The sequence below is a fragment of the Petromyzon marinus genome, chromosome 43 (genome assembly GCF_048934315.1).
Source record: "Petromyzon marinus isolate PM22_M1 ecotype Great Lakes invasive population chromosome 43, UKy_Petmar_22M1.pri1.0, whole genome shotgun sequence".
NCBI classification, from domain to species: domain Eukaryota; kingdom Metazoa; phylum Chordata; class Hyperoartia; order Petromyzontiformes; family Petromyzontidae; genus Petromyzon; species Petromyzon marinus.
In genome coordinates, this window is record NC_133709.1 from 10,412,181 (window position 1) to 10,436,173 (window position 23,993).

A 23,993-nucleotide genomic window follows, 5' to 3' on the forward strand; every position below is an offset into this window, starting at 1 on the left:
GGTCATGTGACTGCTGCCTGCTTAACGCTTTCTGCACCTGAAAAATGGTGGCATCCAAGTACACGATGAATGGGATCTTAGATGGAACAGAGAGCCTTCTGTTTGCCTTTCTGAGTGACTGGCTGACTGGTAATAATGGACTGCATAAGGGATTGACTGTCACATAACATTCTCTTAATCACCTAGAAACCAGCACTAGGCCTACCCCATCCCTTACCAACTAGTAACTAGTACTAGGCCTACCCCATCCCTAACCAACTAGTGACCAGCACTAGGCCTACCCCATCCCTTATCAACTAGTAACCAGTACTAGGCCTACCCCATCCCTTATCAACTAGTATTCAGTACTAGGCCTACCCCATCCCTTAACAACTAGTAACCAGCACTAGGCCTACCCCATCCCTTACCAACTAGTGACCAGCACTAGGCCTACCCCATCCCTTACCAACTAGTAACCAGTACTAGGCCTGCCCCATCCCTTACAAACTAGTAACCAGTACTAGGCCTACCACATCCCTAACCAACTAGTGACCAGTACTAGGCCTACCCCATCCCAAACCAACTAGTGACCAGCACTAGGTCTGTCCTATCCCTAACCAACTAGTCATCATAGTTTCATCAAGGCTCGCTTTGATTGGCCAAGAAAGAACTCTGCCGCTCAATCGCGTTGCTTACCCCAAGTTGCCATCGTCGGTCACGGTGAATGCGTTGCCGGCGATGGTTGCCTGAAGCTGCCCGAGTGGATCGCTGCCACAGAGCGGTGTGCGGGTGAGCACACTGGGGGAACTGCGATCCAGAGGTCCCCCGGTTCGATTCCGTCTCCCGGCACGGCAGTCGAAACGACTGCGCGGGTCTCGGTCGGTGCGGTTTTTTTTGTGACCAAAACGGCACTGGTGAATAGTGATCCGGGTCTTGAGATGTTTGTAACCAGCGACAAGTTACGGAAGCGGTTGCCGGTCAACAATCCTCGGCGCGATTGGGCAAAAATTGGCTGCGCCGGGTGGTGGGTCCCCCGTGTGCAGGATTAGCACGGTTTGGCTACGTACGGTGCCAAATAAGTTCAACATACGTAGGTACATGCAACATACAGGATGAGTTCAAGTTTCAAGTTTCATTTTTTTAGGTATAGCCCTGTGAGCCATGCGGCTCTTGAGTCGGGTGCAACCGCAACAAACAAAATATGAAGAGAACATCTAAAAGGGACGACGCGCAACAGAAACATCCTGGGATAAACCAGCAAATCTTCCAGAAAAAAAAACCCCACTGTATTACAACGCTGTGTGCAAAAATCCCAGTGTGATGCAAGTCAAACAAAAACAACCATAAGACAATTTAGATTAAAGTTATCAGGCCAACTCCGCACTTCCGCAAGAAACGTGGCTTAACCATGGCTTAACCATGTTTCCAAAAACACCAAAATAAAGCTGTAAAAACAATCTAACAACAGTAATCAAAGGAACTGCGATTCAAATTTAACAATAAACGATATACATAACATGTACGTAACGGTCAACCTAGTGAATTGAGTCCTTGACATTAGCAGAGGTATCAAGATATAAAATTTATTAGAACTATGGCCGTGGTAATAACTATCCATTATTGACGAGGAAGCCAATGAGCGACAGGATGGCTGGAATGAATCAATGATCGTCGCAGCAATCAATTAAATTGATTCATGGTGGGTCCATTGAGCTGGGTTTGGGGCAGGAATTAGGTGACCATAACAAAGAAAATTCTACCGTTTACCAAAAGGTATTTTGAACATCGATGCAATCATCGCTTTGCTTATGTTTCCAATACTGACCACTGTCCGTTTAATCTCTCTCCGCTGTATCCCAGTGTCCCCTAGGAAGCTGTACATGCAGACCAAGCTGTACATGCAGTGAGGATAGGGTAAGCAACTTGGGAGGTGAGGAACATGGCGGGTGGGTGCTGTAGCTGTGATTGGGCAGGGTGAGGGAGTCGGGGTCCCTTGTTGTGAGCCTATGGATCTTGAGTATAGGATTCTGTGTGAGAATGGATCTCTGAGTGAGACTATGGGTCTATGACTGAGCCTATATGTCGATGAGTGAGTCTATAGGGCTCTGATTATGGGTCTATGAGTGAGTCTATTGGTCTACGAGTGAGTCTCTGGGTCTGAATGAGTGAGTCTATGGGTCTGAATGAGTGAGTCTTGGTCTGAATGAGTGAGTCTCTGGGTCTGAATGAGTGAGTCTTGGTCTGAATGAGTGAGTCTATGGGTCTGAATGAGTGAGTCTATGGGTCTCAATGAGTGAGTCTTGGTCTCAATGAGTGAGTCTATGGGTCTGAATGAGTGAGTCTTGGTCTGAATGAGTGAGTCTTTGGGTCTTAATGAGTGAGTCTATTGGTCTCAATGAGTGAGTCTATGGGTCTCAATGAGTGAGTCTATTGGTCAGAATGAGTGAGTCTATGGGTCTCAATGAGTGAGTCTTGGTCTGAATGAGTGAGTCTATGGGTCTGAATGAGTGAGTCTATGGGTCTCAATGAGTGAGTCTATGGGCCTCAATGAGTGAGTCTATGGGTCTCAATGAGTGAGTCTATGGGTCTCAATGAGTGAGTCTATGGGTCTCATTGAGTGAGTCTATGGGTCTCATTGAGTGAGTCTATGGGTCTCATTGAGTGAGTCTATGGGTCTCATTGAGTGAGTCTATGGGTCTCATTGAGTGAGTCTATGGGTCTCAATGAGTGAGTCTATGGGTCTCAATGAGTGAGTCTATGGGTCTCAATGAGTGAGTCTATGGGTCTCAATGAGTGAGTCTATGGGTCTCAATGAGTGAGTCTATGGGTCTCAATGAGTGAGTCTATTGGTCTGAATGAGTGAGTCTATTGGTCTGAATGAGTGAGTCTATTGGTCTGAATGAGTGAGTCTATTGGTCTGAATGAGTGAGTCTATTGGTCAGAATGAGTGAGTCTATGGGTCTCAATGAGTGAGTCTATTGGTCTCAATGAGTGAGTCTATGGGTCTCAATGAGTGAGTCTATTGGTCAGAATGAGTGAGTCTTGGTCTGAATGAGTGAGTCTATGGCTCTGAATGAGTGAGTCTTGGTCTGAATGAGTGAGTCTATTGGTCTGAATGAGTGAGTCTATGGGTCTCAATGAGTGAGTCTTGGTCTGAAGTTGTGAGTCTATGGGTCTCAATGAGTGAGTCTATGGGTCTCAATGGGTGAGTCTTGGTCTGAATGAGTGAGTCTATGGGTCAGAATGAGTGAGTCTTGGTCTGAATGAGTGAGTCTTGGTCTGAATGAGTGAGTCTTGGTCTGAATGAGTGAGTCTTGGTCTGAATGAGTGAGTCTTGGTCTGAATGAGTGAGTCTTGGTCTGAATGAGTGAGTCTTGGTCTGAATGAGTGAGTCTTGGTCTGAATGAGTGAGTCTTGGTCTGAATGAGTGAGTCTTGGTCTGAATGAGTGAGTCTTGCTCTGAATGAGTGAGTCTTGGTCTGAATGAGTGAGTCTTGGTCTGAATGAGTGAGTCTTGGTCTGAATGAGTGAGTCTATGGGTCTGAATGAGTGAGTCTTGGTCTGAATGAGTGAGTCTATTGGTCAGAATGAGTGAGTCTATGGGTCTCAATGAGTGAGTCTCTGGGTCTCAATGAGTGAGTCTATGGGTCTTAATGAGTGAGTCTATGGGTCTTAATGAGTGAGTCTTGGTCTTAATGAGTGAGTCTATGGGTCTGAATGAGTGAGTCTTGGTCTGAATGAGTGAGTCTATGGGTCTCAATGAGTGAGTCTATGGGTCTCAATGAGTGAGTCTATGGGTCTCAATGAGTGAGTCTATTGGTCTCAATGAGTGAGTCTATGGGTCTCAATGAGTGAGTCTATGGGTCTCAATGAGTGAGTCTATGGGTCTCAATGAGTGAGTCTATGGGTCTCAATGAGTGAGTCTATTGGTCTCAATGAGTGAGTCTATGGGTCTCAATGAGTGAGTCTATGGGTCTCAATGAGTGAGTCTTGGTCTGAATGAGTGAGTCTATTGGTCTGAATGAGTCTATGGGTCTTAGTGAGTGAGTCTTGGTCTGAATGAGTGAGTCTATTGGTCTCAATGAGTGAGTCTTGGTCTGAATGAGTGAGTCTATGGGTCTCAATGAGTGAGTCTATGGGTCTTAGTGAGTGAGTCTTGGTCTGAATGAGTGAGTCTATTGGTCTCAATGAGTGAGTCTATGGGTCTTAGTGAGTGAGTCTTGGTCTGAATGAGTGAGTCTTGGTCTGAATGAGTGAGTCTTGGTCTCAATGAGTGAGTCTATTGGTCTTAATGAGTGAGTCTTGGTCTGAATGAGTGAGTCTATGGGTCTCAATGAGTGAGTCTATGGGTCTCAATGAGTGAGTCTTGGTCTGAATGAGTGAGTCTATGGGTCTCAATGAGTGAGTCTATGGGTCTTAGTGAGTGAGTCTTGGTCTGAATGAGTGAGTCTATTGGTCTCAATGAGTGAGTCTATTGGTCTCAATGAGTGAGTCTATGGGTCTTAGTGAGTGAGTCTTGGTCTGAATGAGTGAGTCTTGGTCTCAATGAGTGAGTCTATTGGTCTGAATGAGTGAGTCTTGGTCTGAATGAGTGAGTCTTGGTCTGAATGAGTGAGTCTTGGTCTGAATGAGTGAGTCTTGGTCTGAATGAGTGAGTCTATGGGTCTTAGTGAGTGAGTCTATGTCTGAATGAGTGAGTCTTTGGGTCTGAATGAGTGAGTCTTGGTCTGAATGAGTGAGTCTTGGTCTGAATGAGTGAGTCTATGGGTCTGAATGAGTGAGTCTTGGTCTGAATGATTGAGTCTTGGTCTGAATGAGTGAGTCTATGGCTCTGAATGAGTGAGTCTATGGGTCTGAATGAGTGAGTCTATGGGTCTGAATGAGTGAGTCTATTGGTCTCAATGAGTGAGTCTATTGGTCTCAATGAGTGAGTCTATGGGTCTTAGTGAGTGAGTCTTGGTCTGAATGAGTGAGTCTTGGTCTGAATGAGTGAGTCTTGGTCTCAATGAGTGAGTCTATTGGTCTTAATGAGTGAGTCTTGGTCTGAATGAGTGAGTCTATGGGTCTCAATGAGTGAGTCTATGGGTCTCAATGAGTGAGTCTTGGTCTGAATGAGTGAGTCTATGGGTCTCAATGAGTGAGTCTATGGGTCTTAGTGAGTGAGTCTTGGTCTGAATGAGTGAGTCTATTGGTCTCAATGAGTGAGTCTATTGGTCTCAATGAGTGAGTCTATGGGTCTTAGTGAGTGAGTCTTGGTCTGAATGAGTGAGTCTTGGTCTCAATGAGTGAGTCTATTGGTCTGAATGAGTGAGTCTTGGTCTGAATGAGTGAGTCTTGGTCTGAATGAGTGAGTCTTGGTCTGAATGAGTGAGTCTATGGGTCTTAGTGAGTGAGTCTATGTCTGAATGAGTGAGTCTTTGGGTCTGAATGAGTGAGTCTTGGTCTGAATGAGTGAGTCTTGGTCTGAATGAGTGAGTCTATGGGTCTGAATGAGTGAGTCTTGGTCTGAATGATTGAGTCTTGGTCTGAATGAGTGAGTCTATGGCTCTGAATGAGTGAGTCTATGGGTCTGAATGAGTGAGTCTATGGGTCTGAATGAGTGAGTCTATGGGTCTGAATGAGTGAGTCTATGTCTGAATGAGTGAGTCTATGGGTCTCAATGAGTGAGTCTATGGGTCTTAGTGAGTGAGTCTTTGGGTCTGTATGAGTGAGTCTTTGGGTCTTAGTGAGTGAGTCTTTGGGTCTGAATGAGTGAGTCTTGGTCTCAATGAGTGAGTCTTTGGGTCTCAATGAGTGAGTCTGTTGGTCAGAATGAGTGAGTCTATGGGTCTCAATGAGTGAGTCTATGGGTCTCAATGAGTGAGTCTATGGGTCTCAATGAGTGAGTCTTGGTCTCAATGAGTGAGTCTATGGGTCTCAATGAGTGAGTCTATTGGTCTGAATGAGTGAGTCTATTGGTCTTAATGAGTGAGTCTATGGGTCTCAATGAGTGAGTCTTGGTCTCAATGAGTGAGTCTATTGGTCTTAATGAGTGAGTCTATGGGTCTCAATGAGTGAGTCTATGGCTCTGAATGAGTGAGTCTTGGTCTGAATGAGTGAGTCTATGGGTCTCAATGAGTGAGTCTATTGGTCTTAATGAGTGAGTCTATGGGTCTCAATGAGTGAGTCTTGGTCTGAATGAGTGAGTCTATGGGTCTCAATGAGTGAGTCTTGGTCTGAATGAGTGAGTCTATGGGTCTTAGTGAGTGAGTCTATGGGTCTGAATGAGTGAGTCTATTTGTCTGATTGAGTGAGTCTATGGGTCAGAATGAGTGAGTCTATGGGTCTGAATGAGTGAGTCTATGGGTCTTAATGAGTGAGTCTATGGGTCTGAATGAGTGAGTCTATGGGTCTCAATGAGTGAGTCTTGGTCTCAATGAGTGAGTCTATGGGTCTCAATGAGTGAGTCTTTGGGTCTCAATGAGTGAGTCTTTGGGTCTGAATGAGTGAGTCTTGGTCTGAATGAGTGAGTCTTGGTCTGAATGAGTGAGTCTCTTGGTCTGAATGAGTGAGTCTATGGGTCTTAATGAGTGAGTCTATGGGTCTCAATGAGTGAGTCTATGGGTCTTAATGAGTGAGTCTATGGGTCTCAATGAGTGAGTCTTGGTCTCAATGAGTGAGTCTATGGGTCTCAATGAGTGAGTCTATGGGTCTCAATGAGTGAGTCTATGGGTCTCAATGAGTGAGTCTTGGTCTGAATGAGTGAGTCTTGGTCTGAATGAGTGAGTCTATTTGTCTGAATGAGTGAGTCTATTGGTCTCAATGAGTGAGTCTATTGGTCTCAATGAGTGAGTCTTTGTCTGAATGAGTGAGTCTTTGGGTCTGAATGAGTGAGTCTATTGGTCTCAATGAGTGAGTCTTGGTCTGAATGAGTGAGTCTTGGTCTGAATGAGTGAGTCTTGGTCTGAATGAATGAGTCTATGGGTCTGAATGAGTGAGTCTTTGGGTCTGAATGAGTGAGTCTATGGGTCTGAATGAGTGAGTCTTGGTCAGAATGAGTGAGTCTTGGTCAGAATGAGTGAGTCTTGGTCTGAATGAGTGAGTCTTTGGGTCTGAATGAGTGAGTCTTGGTCTGAATGAGTGAGTCTTGGTCTGAATGAGTGAGTCTTGGTCAGAATGAGTGAGTCTTGGTCTGAATGAGTGAGTCTATGGGTCTGAATGAGTGAGTCTATGGGTCTCATTGAGTGAGTCTGTGGGTCCGAATGAGTGAGTATATTCGTCAACGAGTGAGTCTATTGGTCTCTAGTCTAGGTGGGGGTTTGGGACTGAGGCCAGATCTTGGCGCTTGCTGCGTGCCTGGGCTATGCAGCAGCTGCGTGATAGCGCAGAGAAGGCGTTGGAAAATATCTCCGCTGATGAACCCGTTGGGAATCACGAAACAGCTGCGGCAATCGTCATCTCCCCTTCACGTGATTACCCTTCACGTGAAGGTAATGTAATCACATCATTACCCTTCACGTGATCATCTTTCACGTGAAGGGTAATCACATGATTACCCTTCACGTGAATACCCTTGACGTGAAGGGTAATCACGTGATTACCCTTCACGTGATTACCCTTCACGTGATTACCCCTCATGTGAAGGGTAATCACGTGATTACCCTTCACGTATTTACCTTTCACGTGAAGGGTAATCACATGATTACCCTTCACGTGATTACCCTTCACGTGAAGGGTAATCACGTGATTACCCTTCACGTGTTTACCTTTCACGTGATTACCCTTGACGTGAAGGGTAATCACGTGATTACCTTTCACGTGATTACCCTTGACGTGAAGGGTAATCACGTGATTACCCTTCACGTGATTACCCTTCACGTGACGACTTGGCAGTGAGCCTTCTGAAAGAGGTCCTCGAGGCTCGGCGACGCTTTTTTTCCGGGTAAACGGTGGACAAACAACAACAATAATAATAATAAGAAAATAATAAGTTATATTGGTCGTTGTGGAGGCAAGAAGGCAGCATATTAGCACGGCTGGCTATGTACGCTGCAAAAGAAGTGCAACATACAGGAACTCCTCTACTTACGAACATTCGACTTACGAACTTTCAGAGATACGAACAAACCCGTCCGTATGTCCAGTTGCCTGTTCGGACTGAGAGTCGTAAGTTCAACCGCTGCGCACGAGACGGTGGTGGTGGCATCTACATCTACAGAACGTGAAGAACCAGTGGCATCTAGATCTGCAGAACGTGAAGAACAAGTGGCATCTAGATCTGCAGAACGTGAAGAACAAGTGGCATCTACATCTATCGAACGTGAAGAACCAGTGGCATCTACATCTGCAGGACGTGAAGAACCAGTGGCATCTACATCTGCAGAACGTGAAGAACCAGTGGCAACTACATCTGCAGAACGTGAAGAACCAGTGGCATCTACATCTACAGAACGTGAAGAACCAGTGGCATCTACATCTACAGAACGTGAAGAACCAGTGGCATCTACATAACGTGAAGAACCAGTGGCATCTACATCGGCAGAACGTGAAGAACCAGTGACATCTACAGAACGTGAAGAACCAGTGGCATCTACATCTGCAGAACGTGAAGAACCAGTGGCATCTATATCTACAGAATGTGAGGAACCAGTGGCATCTACATATACAGAACGTGAAGAACCAGTGGCATCTACATCTGCAGAACGTGAAGAACCAGTGGCACCTACATCTATAGAACGTGAAGAACCAGTGGCATCTGCAGAACGTGAAGAACCAGTGGCATTTACATCTACAGAACATGAAGAACCAGTGGCATCTACATCTGCTGAACGTGAAGAACCAGTGGCAATTACATCTGCAGAACGTGAAGAACCAGTGGCATCTACATCTGCAGAACGTGAAGAACCAGTGGCATCTACATCTGCAAGATCGTGAAGAACCAGTGGCATCTGCAGAACGTGAAGAACCAGTGGCATCTACATCTGCAGAACATGAAGAACCAGTGGCATCTACATCTACAGAACGTGAAGAACCAGTGGCATCTACATCTGCAGAACGTGAAGAACCAGTGGCATCTACATCTGCAAGAACGTGAAGAACCAGTGGCATCAACATCTGCAGAACGTGAAGAACCAGTGGCATCTACATCTGCAGAACGTGAAGAACCAGTGGCATCTACATCTTCAGAACGTGAAGAACCAGTGGCATCTACATCTGCAGAACGTGAAGAACCAGTGGCATCTACATCTGCAAGAACGTGAAGAGGCAGTGGCATCTACATCTGCAAGAACGTGAAGAACCAGTGGAATCTACATCCGCAGAACGTGAAGAACCAGTGGCATCTATATCTACAAGAACGTGAAGAGGCAGTGGCACCTACATCTACAGAACGTGAAGAACCAGTGGCATCTACATCTACAGAACGTGAAGAACCAGTGGCATCTACATCTGCAGAACGTGAAGAACCAGTGGCATCTACATCTGCAAGAACGTGAAGAACCAGTGGCATCAACATCTGCAGAACGTGAAGAACCAGTGGCATCTACATCTACAGAACGTGAAGAACCAGTGGCATCTACATCCGCAGAACGTGAAGAACCAGTAGCATCTACATCTGCAAGAACGTGAAGAACCAGTGGCATCTACATCTGCAGAACGTGAAGAACCAGTGGCATCTACATCTGCAGAACGTGAAGAACCAGTGGCATCTACATCTTCAGAACGTGAAGAACCAGTGGCATCTACATCTGCAGAACGTGAAGAACCAGTGGCATCTACATCTGCAAGAACGTGAAGAGGCAGTGGCATCTACATCTGCAAAAACGTGAAGAACCAGTGGAATCTACATCCGCAGAACGTGAAGAACCAGTGGCATCTATATCTACAAGAACGTGAAGAGGCAGTGGCACCTACATCTACAGAACGTGAAGAACCAGTGGCATCTACATCTACAGAACGTGAAGAACCAGTGGCATCTACATCTGCAGAACGTGAAGAACCAGTGGCATCTACATCTGCAAGAACGTGAAGAACCAGTGGCATCAACATCTGCAGAACGTGAAGAACCAGTGGCATCTACATCTACAGAACGTGAAGAACCAGTGGCATCTACATCCGCAGAACGTGAAGAACCAGTAGCATCTACATCTGCAAGAACGTGAAGAACCAGTGGCATCAACATCTGCAGAACGTGAAGAACCAGTGGCATCTACATCTACAGAACGTGAAGAACCAGTGGCATCTAGATCTGCAGAACGTGAAGAACAAGTGGCATCTACATCTATCGAACGTGAAGAACCAGTGGCATCTACATCTGCAGGACGTGAAGAACCAGTGGCATCTACATCTGCAGAACGTGAAGAACCAGTGGCAACTACATCTGCAGAACGTGAAGAACCAGTGGCATCTACATCTACAGAACGTGAAGAACCAGTGGCATCTACATCTACAGAACGTGAAGAACCAGTGGCATCTACATAACGTGAAGAACCAGTGGCATCTACATCGGCAGAACGTGAAGAACCAGTGACATCTACAGAACGTGAAGAACCAGTGGCATCTACATCTGCAGAACGTGAAGAACCAGTGGCATCTATATCTACAGAATGTGAGGAACCAGTGGCATCTACATATACAGAACGTGAAGAACCAGTGGCATCTAAATCTGCAGAACGTGAAGAACCAGTGGCATCTACATCTATAGAACGTGAAGAACCAGTGGCATCTGCAGAACGTGAAGAACCAGTGGCATTTACATCTACAGAACATGAAGAACCAGTGGCATCTACATCTGCTGAACGTGAAGAACCAGTGGCAATTACATCTGCAGAACGTGAAGAACCAGTGGCATCTACATCTGCAGAACGTGAAGAACCAGTGGCATCTACATCTGCAAGATCGTGAAGAACCAGTGGCATCTGCAGAACGTGAAGAACCAGTGGCATCTACATCTGCAGAACATGAAGAACCAGTGGCATCTACATCTACAGAACGTGAAGAACCAGTGGCATCTACATCTGCAGAACGTGAAGAACCAGTGGCATCTACATCTGCAAGAACGTGAAGAACCAGTGGCATCAACATCTGCAGAACGTGAAGAACCAGTGGCATCTACATCTGCAGAACGTGAAGAACCAGTGGCATCTACATCTTCAGAACGTGAAGAACCAGTGGCATCTACATCTGCAGAACGTGAAGAACCAGTGGCATCTACATCTGCAAGAACGTGAAGAGGCAGTGGCATCTACATCTGCAAGAACGTGAAGAACCAGTGGAATCTACATCCGCAGAACGTGAAGAACCAGTGGCATCTACATCTGCAAGAACGTGAAGAGGCAGTGGCACCTACATCTACAGAACGTGAAGAACCAGTGGCATCTACATCTACAGAACGTGAAGAACCAGTGGCATCTACATCTGCAAGAACGTGAAGAACCAGTGGCATCAACATCTGCAGAACGTGAAGAACCAGTGGCATCTACATCTACAGAACGTGAAGAACCAGTGGCATCTACATCCGCAGAACGTGAAGAACCAGTAGCATCTACATCTGCAAGAACGTGAAGAACCAGTGGCATCAACATCTGCAGAACGTGAAGAACCAGTGGCAACTACATCTGCAGAACGTGAAGAACCAGTGGCATCTACATCTACAGAACGTGAAGAACCAGTGGCATCTACATCTACAGAACGTGAAGAACCAGTGGCATCTACATAACGTGAAGAACCAGTGGCATCTACATCGGCAGAACGTGAAGAACCAGTGACATCTACAGAACGTGAAGAACCAGTGGCATCTACATCTGCAGAACGTGAAGAACCAGTGGCATCTATATCTACAGAATGTGAGGAACCAGTGGCATCTACATATACAGAACGTGAAGAACCAGTGGCATCTACATCTGCAGAACGTGAAGAACCAGTGGCATCTACATCTATAGAACGTGAAGAACCAGTGGCATCTGCAGAACGTGAAGAACCAGTGGCATTTACATCTACAGAACATGAAGAACCAGTGGCATCTACATCTGCTGAACGTGAAGAACCAGTGGCAATTACATCTGCAGAACGTGAAGAACCAGTGGCATCTACATCTGCAGAACGTGAAGAACCAGTGGCATCTACATCTGCAAGATCGTGAAGAACCAGTGGCATCTGCAGAACGTGAAGAACCAGTGGCATCTACATCTGCAGAACATGAAGAACCAGTGGCATCTACATCTACAGAACGTGAAGAACCAGTGGCATCTACATCTGCAGAACGTGAAGAACCAGTGGCATCTACATCTGCAAGAACGTGAAGAACCAGTGGCATCAACATCTGCAGAACGTGAAGAACCAGTGGCATCTACATCTGCAGAACGTGAAGAACCAGTGGCATCTACATCTTCAGAACGTGAAGAACCAGTGGCATCTACATCTGCAGAACGTGAAGAACCAGTGGCATCTACATCTGCAAGAACGTGAAGAGGCAGTGGCATCTACATCTGCAAGAACGTGAAGAACCAGTGGAATCTACATCCACAGAACGTGAAGAACCAGTGGCATCTACATCTGCAAGAACGTGAAGAGGCAGTGGCACCTACATCTACAGAACGTGAAGAACCAGTGGCATCTACATCTACAGAACGTGAAGAACCAGTGGCATCTACATCTGCAGAACGTGAAGAACCAGTGGCATCTACATCTGCAAGAACGTGAAGAACCAGTGGCATCAACATCTGCAGAACGTGAAGAACCAGTGGCATCTACATCTACAGAACGTGAAGAACCAGTGGCATCTACATCCGCAGAACGTGAAGAACCAGTAGCATCTACATCTGCAAGAACGTGAAGAATCAGTGGCATCAACATCTGCAGAACGTGAAGAACCAGTGGCATCTACATCTACAGAACGTGAAGAACCAGTGGCATCTACATCTGCAGAACGTGAAGAACCAGTGGCATCTACATCTGCAAGAACGTGAAGAACCAGTGGCATCAACATCTGCAGAACGTTAAGAACCAGTGGCATCTACATCTACAGAACATGAAGAACCAGTCGCATCTACATCTGCTGAACGTGAAGAACCAGTGGCAATTACATCTGCAGAACGTGAAGAGCAAGTGGCATCTACATCTGCAGAACGTGAAGAACCAGTGGCATCTACATGTGCAGAACGTGAAGAACCAGTGGCATCTACATCTGCAAGAACGTGAAGAACCAGTGGCATCTACATCTGCAAGAACGTGAAGAACCAGTGGCATCTGCATCTGCAGAACGTGAAGAACCAGTGGCATCTACATCTGCAAGAACGTGAAGAACCAGTGGCATCTCCATCTACAGAACGTGAAGAACCAGTGGCATCTACATCTACAGAACGTGAAGAACCAGTGGCATCTACATCTACAGAACGTGAAGAACCAGTGGCATCTACATCTGCAGAACGTGAAGAACCAGTGGCATCTACATCTGCAAGAACGTGAAGAACCAGTGGCATCAACATCTGCAGAACGTGAAGAACCAGTGGCATCTACATCTGCAGAACGTGAAGAACCAGTGGCATCTACATCTTCAGAACGTGAAGAACCAGTGGCATCTACATCTGCAGAACGTGAAGAACCAGTGGCATCTACATCTGCAAGAACGTGAAGAGGCAGTGGCATCTACATCTGCAAGAACGTGAAGAACCAGTGGAATCTACATCCGCAGAACGTGAAGAACCAGTGGCATCTACATCTGCAAGAACGTGAAGAGGCAGTGGCACCTACATCTACAGAACGTGAAGAACCAGTGGCATCTACATCTACAGAACGTGAAGAACCAGTGGCATCTACATCTGCAAGAACGTGAAGAACCAGTGGCATCAACATCTGCAGAACGTGAAGAACCAGTGGCATCTACATCTACAGAACGTGAAGAACCAGTGGCATCTACATCCGCAGAACGTGAAGAACCAGTAGCATCTACATCTGCAAGAACGTGAAGAACCAGTGGCATCAACATCTGCAGAACGTGAAGAACCAGTGGCAACTACATCTGCAGAACGTGAAGAACCAGTGGCATCTACATCTACAGAACGTGAAGAACCAGTGGCATCTACATCTACAGAACGTGAAGAACCAGTGGCATCTACATAACGTGAAGAACCAGTGGCATCTACATCGGCAGAACGTGAAGAACCAGTGACATCTACAGAACGTGAAGAACCAGTGGCATCTACATCTGCAGAACGTGAAGAACCAGTGGCATCTATATCTACAGAATGTGAGGAACCAGTGGCATCTACATATACAGAACGTGAAGAACCAGTGGCATCTACATCTGCAGAACGTGAAGAACCAGTGGCATCTACATCTATAGAACGTGAAGAACCAGTGGCATCTGCAGAACGTGAAGAACCAGTGGCATTTACATCTACAGAACATGAAGAACCAGTGGCATCTACATCTGCTGAACGTGAAGAACCAGTGGCAATTACATCTGCAGAACGTGAAGAACCAGTGGCATCTACATCTGCAAGATCGTGAAGAACCAGTGGCATCTGCAGAACGTGAAGAACCAGTGGCATCTACATCTGCAGAACATGAAGAACCAGTGGCATCTACATCTACAGAACGTGAAGAACCAGTGGCATCTACATCTGCAGAACGTGAAGAACCAGTGGCATCTACATCTGCAAGAACGTGAAGAACCAGTGGCATCAACATCTGCAGAACGTGAAGAACCAGTGGCATCTACATCTGCAGAACGTGAAGAACCAGTGGCATCTACATCTTCAGAACGTGAAGAACCAGTGGCATCTACATCTGCAGAACGTGAAGAACCAGTGGCATCTACATCTGCAAGAACGTGAAGAGGCAGTGGCATCTACATCTGCAAGAACGTGAAGAACCAGTGGAATCTACATCCACAGAACGTGAAGAACCAGTGGCATCTACATCTGCAAGAACATGAAGAGGCAGTGGCACCTACATCTACAGAACGTGAAGAACCAGTGGCATCTACATCTACAGAACGTGAAGAACCAGTGGCATCTACATCTGCAGAACGTGAAGAACCAGTGGCATCTACATCTGCAAGAACGTGAAGAACCAGTGGCATCAACATCTGCAGAACGTGAAGAACCAGTGGCATCTACATCTACAGAACGTGAAGAACCAGTGGCATCTACATCCGCAGAACGTGAAGAACCAGTAGCATCTACATCTGCAAGAACGTGAAGAATCAGTGGCATCAACATCTGCAGAACGTGAAGAACCAGTGGCATCTACATCTACAGAACGTGAAGAACCAGTGGCATCTACATCTGCAGAACGTGAAGAACCAGTGGCATCTACATCTGCAAGAACGTGAAGAACCAGTGGCATCAACATCTGCAGAACGTTAAGAACCAGTGGCATCTACATCTACAGAACATGAAGAACCAGTCGCATCTACATCTGCTGAACGTGAAGAACCAGTGGCAATTACATCTGCAGAACGTGAAGAGCAAGTGGCATCTACATCTGCAGAACGTGAAGAACCAGTGGCATCTACATGTGCAGAACGTGAAGAACCAGTGGCATCTACATCTGCAAGAACGTGAAGAACCAGTGGCATCTACATCTGCAAGAACGTGAAGAACCAGTGGCATCTGCATCTGCAGAACGTGAAGAACCAGTGGCATCTACATCTGCAAGAACGTGAAGAACCAGTGGCATCTCCATCTACAGAACGTGAAGAACCAGTGGCATCTACATCTACAGAACGTGAAGAACCAGTGGCATCTACATCTGCAAAACGTGAAGAACCAGTGGCATCAACATATGCAGAACGTGAAAAACCAGTGGCATCTACATCTGCAGAACGTGAAGAACCAGTGGCATCTACATCTGCAGAACGTGAAGAACCAGTGGCATCTACATCTGCAAGGACGTGAAGAACCAGTGGCATCAACATCTGCAGAACGTGAAGAACCAGTGGCATCTACATCTGCAGAACGTGAAGAACCAGTGGCATCTACATCTGCAAGAACGTGAAGAACCAGTGTCATCTCCATCTACAGAACATGAAGAACCAGTGGCATCTACATCTGCTGAACGTGAAGAACCAGTGGCAATTACATCTGCAGAACGTGAAGAACAAGTGGCATCTACATCTGCAGAACGTGAAGAACCAGTGGCATCTACATGTGCAGAACGTGAAGAACCAGTGGCATCTACATCTGCAAGAACGTGACGAACCAGTAGCATCTACATCTGCAGAACGTGAAGAACCAGTGACATCTACATCTGCAAGAACGTGAAGAACCAGTGGCATCTCCATCTATAGAACGTGAAGAACCAGTGGCATCTACATCTGCAAGAACGTGAAGAACCAGTGGCATCTACATCTTCAGAAAGTGAAGAACCAGTGGCATCTACATCTACAGAACGTGAAGAACCAGTGGCATCTACATCCGCAGAACGTGAAGAACCAGTAGTATCTACATCTGCAAGAACGTGAAGAACCAGTGGCATCAACATCTGCAGAACGTGACGAACCAGTGGCATCTACATCTACAGAACGTGAAGAACCAGTGGCATCTACATCTGCAGAACGTGAAGAACCAGTGGCATCTACATCTGCAAGAACGTGAAGAACCAGTGGCATCAACATCTGCAGAATGTGAAGAACCAGTGGCATCTACAGAACATGAAGAACCAGTGGCATCTACATCTGCTGAACGTGAAGAACCAGTGGCAATTACATCTGCAGAACGTGAAGAACAAGTAGCATCTACATCTGCAGAACGTGAAGAACCAGTGGCATCTACATGTGCAGAACGTGAAGAACCAGTGGCATCTACATCTGCAAGAACGTGAAGAACCAGTGGCATCTACATCTGCAGAACGTGAAGAACCAGTGGCATCTACATCTGCAAGAACGTGAAGAACCAGTGGCATCTCCATCTACAGAACGTGAAGAACCAGTGGCATCTACATCTACAGAACGTGAAGAACCAGTGGCATCTACATCTGCAAGAACGTGAAGAACCAGTGGCATCAACATCTGCAGAACGTGCAAAACCAGTGGCATCTACATCTGCAGAACGTGAAGAACCAGTGGCATCTACATCTGCAGAACGTGAAGAACCAGTGGCATCTACATCTGCAAGGACGTGAAGAACCAGTGGCATCAACATCTGCAGAACGTGAAGAACCAGTGGCATCTACATCTGCAAGAACGTGAAGAACCAGTGGCATCTGCATCTGCAGAACGTGAAGAACCAGTGGCATCTACATCTGCAAGAACGTGAAGAACCAGTGGCATCTCCATCTACAGAACGTGAAGAACCAGTGGTATCTACATCTACAGAACGTGAAGAACCAGTGGCATCTACATCTGCAAGAACGTGAAGAACCAGTGGCATCAACATTTGCAGAACGTGAAAAACCAGTGGCATCTACATCTGCAGAACGTGAAGAACCAGTGGCATCTACATCTGCAGAACGTGAAGAACCAGTGGCATCTACATCTGCAAGGACGTGAAGAACCAGTGGCATCAACATCTGCAGAACGTGAAGAACCAGTGGCATCTACATCTGCAAGAACGTGAAGAACCAGTGGCATCTCCATCTACAGAACGTGAAGAACCAGTGGTATCTACATCTACAGAACGTGAAGAACCAGTGGCATCTACATCTGCAAGAACGTGAAGAACCAGTGGCATCAACATTTGCAGAACGTGAAAAACCAGTGGCATCTACATCTGCAGAACGTGAAGAACCAGTGGCATCTACATCTGCAGAACGTGAAGAACCAGTGGCATCTACATCTGCAAGGACGTGAAGAACCAGTGGCATCAACATCTGCAGAACGTGAAGAACCAGTGGCATCTACATCTGCAGAACGTGAAGAGCCAGTGGCATCTACATCTGCAAGATCGTGAAGAACCAGTGGCATCTACATCTGCAGAACGTGAAGAACCAGTGGCATCTACATCTGCAGAACGTGAAGAACCAGTGGCATCTACATCTGCAGAACGTGAAGAACCAGTGGCATCTACATCTGCAAGGACGTGAAGAACCAGTGGCATCAACATCTGCAGAACGTGAAGAACCAGTGGCATCTACATCTGCAGAACGTGAAGAGCCAGTGGCATCTACATCTGCAAGATCGTGAAGAACCAGTGGCATCTGCATCTGCAGAACGTGAAGAACCAGTGGCATCTACATCTACAGAACGTGAAGAACCAGTGGCATCTACATCTACAGGATATTTTACAACTTTTAAAGCCATTCCCCGTGTTTAGTGTACACGTCGTACAGCACGTTTGTAAACGACAGGAGTAAAGTTGGGACTTAAGAACAAATCGACTTACGAACAAGACCTCTTGAACCTAACTCGTTCGTAAGTAGAGGAGTCCCTGTATTTGGCTGCAATACATTTGCACGTGATGATGACAAACCACTTCGTCGGGCTATCATTTGTGATGGCTAAGTCGCTTCTGAAAAAAAGCTACAGCACATAGCTCAGTGTGGCCTTACCTGGTAAAATAATTTTTAAACAATTTATAGTTTAGTTTAATAAAAAAAACGGTGGAATAAGAAAGGGAGTCCGTGAAAAAATATGAACGCCTCGCACCATCCAATTAGCCTAGCCAGCAATCAACGGGGCAGCGTTAATCTCCCCATGGTGGCCGCGAGCGAATGGTGGAAATTCCACGTTCCTGTGGCCCGAGAGCGGTGGTGTTCCTCGCGTGGGCTTCTAGGATTTTTCCTTGGGCCACCACCATGCCCTTTATTTTTCCCACGCGTGCACTTCAAACTACTTCAGTGAGGACTCGACCGAGCAAGCAAAGGCCAGGGTTGGTGGTGCGGGGGGGAGGGTACCCTCCTGAACAAGCGGTGTTGATACTCCCCGTTTGATAATAACGGCTGTGTTGGTAATACATCTTTGTACAGTCCGGTGTGTGTTGGCGATTGAGTTGTATGTATGAGACGGGATACACGCGGTGCGACACGGGGTACACGCGGCGCGACACGGGGTGCACGTGGTACGAGACAGCGCACACGTGGTATCGCAGGGGAACACGTGTCTTAGATTAAATGACCCCGCGGTTGTGGACGCTCCCTGTCCTACCGGCTGACATTAGACCTGGGTTGCGAACCCGGGTCAGGGACCGAACGGATGCAGTTGAAGCAATAACTGAGACTTGAGATTTCTCAGAAGCGGAACTAATGAGGGCTGGACACGCGGTGTCACCTAGGACAGCTGATTGACTTATCGCTCAGACGCATAAACAACAACAACAACCGCCATTCGCCACTAAGTGGCGGTGACGTCACCACGACGCTTGTGCCAGGCCATGTGCACCTTGAGGCCACGGGAAGTGTCGAACGCTCGCTGAGAGGAGGTCACGGGGCAGACCCAGGTGCCACGGGTCGACTGACTAAGATGACAGGCAGATGCACTAATTGTGCCCGCCCTACTGCGCCAACTCGCTGTGCTTATAGCCGCCCGGCGCTCCGCCCGTTGTTGTGAGCGTCGCTCCTCCGCCTCCAGCTCCCCGGCATCGTCCTTCACGAGTCTCCGCCACAGAGGCCGACCTTGGCACCGCCGGTATCAGTCATCGACAACTCGACTCGGCTCTACATCCTCCCCTACCTGCATCAGTCCACCTCTTCTCTAGCCCGTACCGCGCCCATTTAGCACCCCCCCCCCGGCCCCCCACGACTATCCGGTCAAACTGAAGCTGCTTGGGCAGCCTCGCCTGCCAATTGAGCTCGCTGATGGGACTGTGTCCCAGATCATCGACGCCCATCGGGACACGGTCGTACGCGCATTGCACACGTGCGCAGATTGCGCCATAGAAACGGTTACCGCTTGATGACTTTCAGAAACGGTCATTGATCCCGAACACAGCGACGACCTCTCCGTTGGTACTGGGGGGGGGGGGCTGTGCGTGCCCACGAGCGCGTGTCCGTTCATGCGGGGAGCGGTGGTGCAGCGGTTAGCGCTGCTGTGCTGCAGCTTGGGAACCCTGGCGGGCCGAGTTCGGTTCCCGCTCACGGCCAACGCCGGTGACGATTAATCCGAAGCGGTCGTGGGCCGCCCCCCCAGGTCGACTCCGCATCAAGCGAGCACCAGTTGTGATGTGTAAGCATCGCCACTGGGGAGACAAAGGCGGCCTGTGCGCGGTGTTGGACAACCACCGCCTCGTGTGGCCGCTCCGGCCTCCGCAAGGCGCTCGCTAACAACGCTTGCCCCAACAGTCTGGTCAGGCTGTAGGAGGGATATTTGTCTTTATGTGTGTCTGGTGTGGCCAGCACCAAAGACAGAGGGGACCCCCGCATAGCCTTAAACAGACTGTAGTGGAAAGTGTTTTCGCGAGTACCTATGAAGGCTGGCACGGCACGCGAGGGTGTTGGATGGCCAACAACACGCCCGGCCGCCTTTGTCTCCCGAGCGCTGACGTTTACACACCGCACCAGGTACTCACTTTAAGGGGGGGGGAGCGCCTGGGACCCTGTTTTAGATATTCGCCACTGTTATTGCTCGTGAGCTCGAATCGAACTCGGGTGGCCGGTTTCGTAGCGCGGTGCGCTAACCACTGCACCACCGCTCCCCCCCCCCCCGCTCACACACCTCGTAAAATGTCACTCCAGCTCCTCTCGGGCGTTTCCCTCTGCCCCCCCCCATCGCCCTCCCATTGGCCAAGGTCGCCAACTGTTTTACAGCCAGCAAACATAAACCCCCCCGCCCCCTCCTCTCTCGTCCGCTACGTCACCCCTCTTGGGTTTACAGCCCGGGCGGAAGAGACAGGTACCCCCCCCCCCCTTACACCCCCTAAGCCTGCCTTACCCTCCCTTACCCCCCCTACCCCCCCCCCTTACACCCCCTAAGCCTGCCTTACCCCCCCCTCCCTTACCCCCCCCTTACCCTCCCTTACCCTACCCCTCTTTACCCCCTCCCTTAGCCTGCCTTACCCTCCCTTACCCCCCCTACCCCCCCTTACCCCCCCCTTAGCCTGCCTTACCCTCCCTTACCCCCCCCCTACCCCCCCTTACCCCCCCCCTCCCTTAGCCTTCCTTACCCCCCTTACCCCCCCCCCTTAGCCTGCCTTACCCCCCTTACCCCCCCCTTAGCCTGCCTTACCCTCCCTTACCCCCCCTACCCCCCCTTACATCCCCCTCCCCAACACTCACCCAGCCACTCGTGGCAGCGCGTTGTTACACACAGAGAGAGAGAGGATCGCGTCAATGTATCAGTGAGGTTTGTCACGCAAACAGAACGTGCCACATCGTTACTAGTACAGCACACCGGTGTGTTGGAGAGTAAATCAACATTTACAATCTGAGTACGACGTTTCGCCAGTAATTACACCTAGCTTCATCAGGCGGACAGCCAGATTCATGATGCTAGTTGTAATCACTGGCGAAACGTCGTACTCAGATTGTAAATGTTGTGGATTTACTCTCCAGCACGCCGGTGTAATGCTGTACTAGTGACGAATGTCCACGCTCTGTTTACGTGACAAACCTTACTAATTGGCTGTGTCGGGTGGCGGCAGGGTTAACGACACACTTAGATTCACGCGATATAACTCAAATCCACCATTATGGATGCTTTTGGTCGCGAAAGCCTTCCACGTGTTAGACGGAGATTTTGACCACAAGTGTTGTGGTTAATGCAGTAAATATGATTCCTTGTAAGAAGGTTTCAGTTGTGTTGCCAGAAAAAAGGAGAAACCCCCTTTTATTATTATATTTTGGTACTGGCAAAGGAGGTCTAATGATGTAGATGCTTACCACCGAGCCCTCATTACTTTGACAGTGCATTGTCTTTGAGCTGTACGCCTTTTGGCGTCCTCTGGTCGAGCACCAATTGGGTCGAGGCTCAAAAGAAAGCCGTCCCTTGGTGTGGACCAATCAGCTTCAAGGAACAATGCATCATATATTATCATAGTGTGTTTTTGGTTTGCATTTTGACCACAAGTATTGTGGTTAATGCAGTAAACATGAATCCTCGTAAAAAGGTTTCAGTTTTGTTGCCAGAAAAAAGGGGAAAACCCCTATTATTATATTTTGGTACTGGCAAAGGAGGTCTGATGATTAAAGAGAGAGAGAGAGGAGTTCGCGGTTCGAATCCAACAGGTCGCCGCTGATTCGTTTGAGGCGCTCTTTGACCAGGAGGCTTTTTACTGAAAAAATACTATAATGAAGAAAATCCAAAAATCTGCAAAGCGCTCACGAGTGAGACCACAGCAGCAGCGCGGACCGTGGAACACGCCATTGGCCTGAGCCAATGAGAGCGACGCACGCTCTCAGCCAATCGGCGTCCCCGCAGCCCTCTTACAATGTTTTTTTTCCAGCACGCGTTGTTTCGCCAGGCGAGAGTTCACGAGGCCGCGCGACAGAAGTCTCAGCCCTCTCAGCCCTCTCAGCCTCCACCTAAACAAACAAACCAGAAACCTCGCAGCAGAAGACTTCGACTGATGAGGGCGTCGCTGAGATCACCGCGGGTCTTGGAGCCGGTCTCTGAAACAAACAAACAAAAATCCCCTCCCGATTTCGTTGCACAATCAAGCAGCAGCAGCAGCAGCTCCTACCTACAGCATCGTATCCCACCGCTGCCTTGCAGGGACACAGACAGCGCAGCTGCTGGGTTTGCGATTTTCCACAGAAGCTGCTCCATGGTTACACCCTAAACCGCATCCACTAACCATGGTAGCAGCAGCAGCAGATGCGGGATACACCTGATGATGATAATGATGATGATGCACCAGTCGAAAAGTAACAACCTCTCCAGGAGTGTGCGAGTTTGATGGAAGTTGTGATAACGACGTGCCAAGAAGACACTGTCCCCAACCCCCACCAACGTAACGCCGTAACAGACTTGGTTTCTATGGAATAACTAGGTCCCAAATCACGACCTCCACCATGTGAAATAAGGTAATTGGATTTTGGTTTTCCACGAAGTTCGTGGTTCACCCTGAACCGCGTCCACTGCACAAACCAGGGCAGCAGTAGATACGGACACCTGATGATGATGACGATGATGATGGACAAATGGAAACATGGGATAAAACACCTCTTCAGCAGTAGCGTGGCGACTGTGGTCATCCAGAACTATAGAGACCGCACATCGTGTAACGACGCAGTGCCCCGATCCACAAAATACAAAGCAGCCATCACAGCGATACAAATATGTACAAATTATAAGAGGTGCTTCACCCGATCAGGAAATACAACAGAAGGTGTTAAGATGTTCAAACTCCAAATAGATACTCTTTGGTTCTTTCGGTAAAGTCACGTAGGTATGAAATAAAAAATCACGACGTTTCTATTGCAACACAATCAATCATCATCAGGTGGGAAAACCACAGCATGAAAATGTGTTTTTGCAAGGCATCAAGTACTGCATTAATCCCACGTACTTGTGGTGACCATGCAGGACAAACATGCCCTGATAATTAATAGATGGCATTGTCTTTGAAACGGATTGGCCTGCACCAGCGCCAGCTCCCTACCTTTGTGGCCTTGTTTCAACACCAATGTCAGGCGAACAGTAACAAAGACGACGCACGGGTCAGAGATGCAAAACGTATCTACGTGGTGTTTGAACATCTGAACACTTGTTGTATTAAACCTTGATTTGAAGCATCCGTGACTGCAGGAATCCATACACTTTGGTTATTTCGGTAAAGTCACGTGGTAGGTAGAAAATGAAATAAACAAATCACGAAGTTTCGAGCGCAACGCAAGCGGTCGTCATCATCCCTTGGCCTGTTGATCGAGACTTCGTGATTTGTTTTTATTTTATTTCTACCTACCACGTGACTTTACCGAAAGAATCAACGAGCACTTGTATTGCCAGAAAGGTGTAAAACACCGACTATTATTTTCTCATGCTTTTGAAACTTGCAAACAAAGGCCTCATGGCACAGCGATGATGATTCACTACTCCGTTGCTGCTGGTCCTGACGGCGGCTGTCTGCTGACTCGACCACCTGAATGTGACATTGTAGCTGTTGCCCTGCCATCTACATCACCACGGTGATGGCGAGAAGCGAATTACCTCGCCTGGTATA

At 47.9% G+C, this 23,993-nt stretch overlaps 1 long non-coding RNA gene across 1 annotated transcript; it reads right to left on the minus strand.

The window, feature by feature from the left end:
- Positions 1 to 8,709: 8,709 nt before the first annotated feature.
- LOC142930808 (uncharacterized) lies at positions 8,710 to 12,485 on the minus strand. Its single transcript, XR_012946780.1, has 4 exons — positions 11,302 to 12,485; positions 9,867 to 11,133; positions 9,334 to 9,698; positions 8,710 to 9,165 (listed from the first exon to the last, which is right to left on the minus strand). It is a non-coding gene; the product is annotated as an uncharacterized LOC142930808 (long non-coding RNA).
- Positions 12,486 to 23,993: the final 11,508 nt, after the last annotated feature.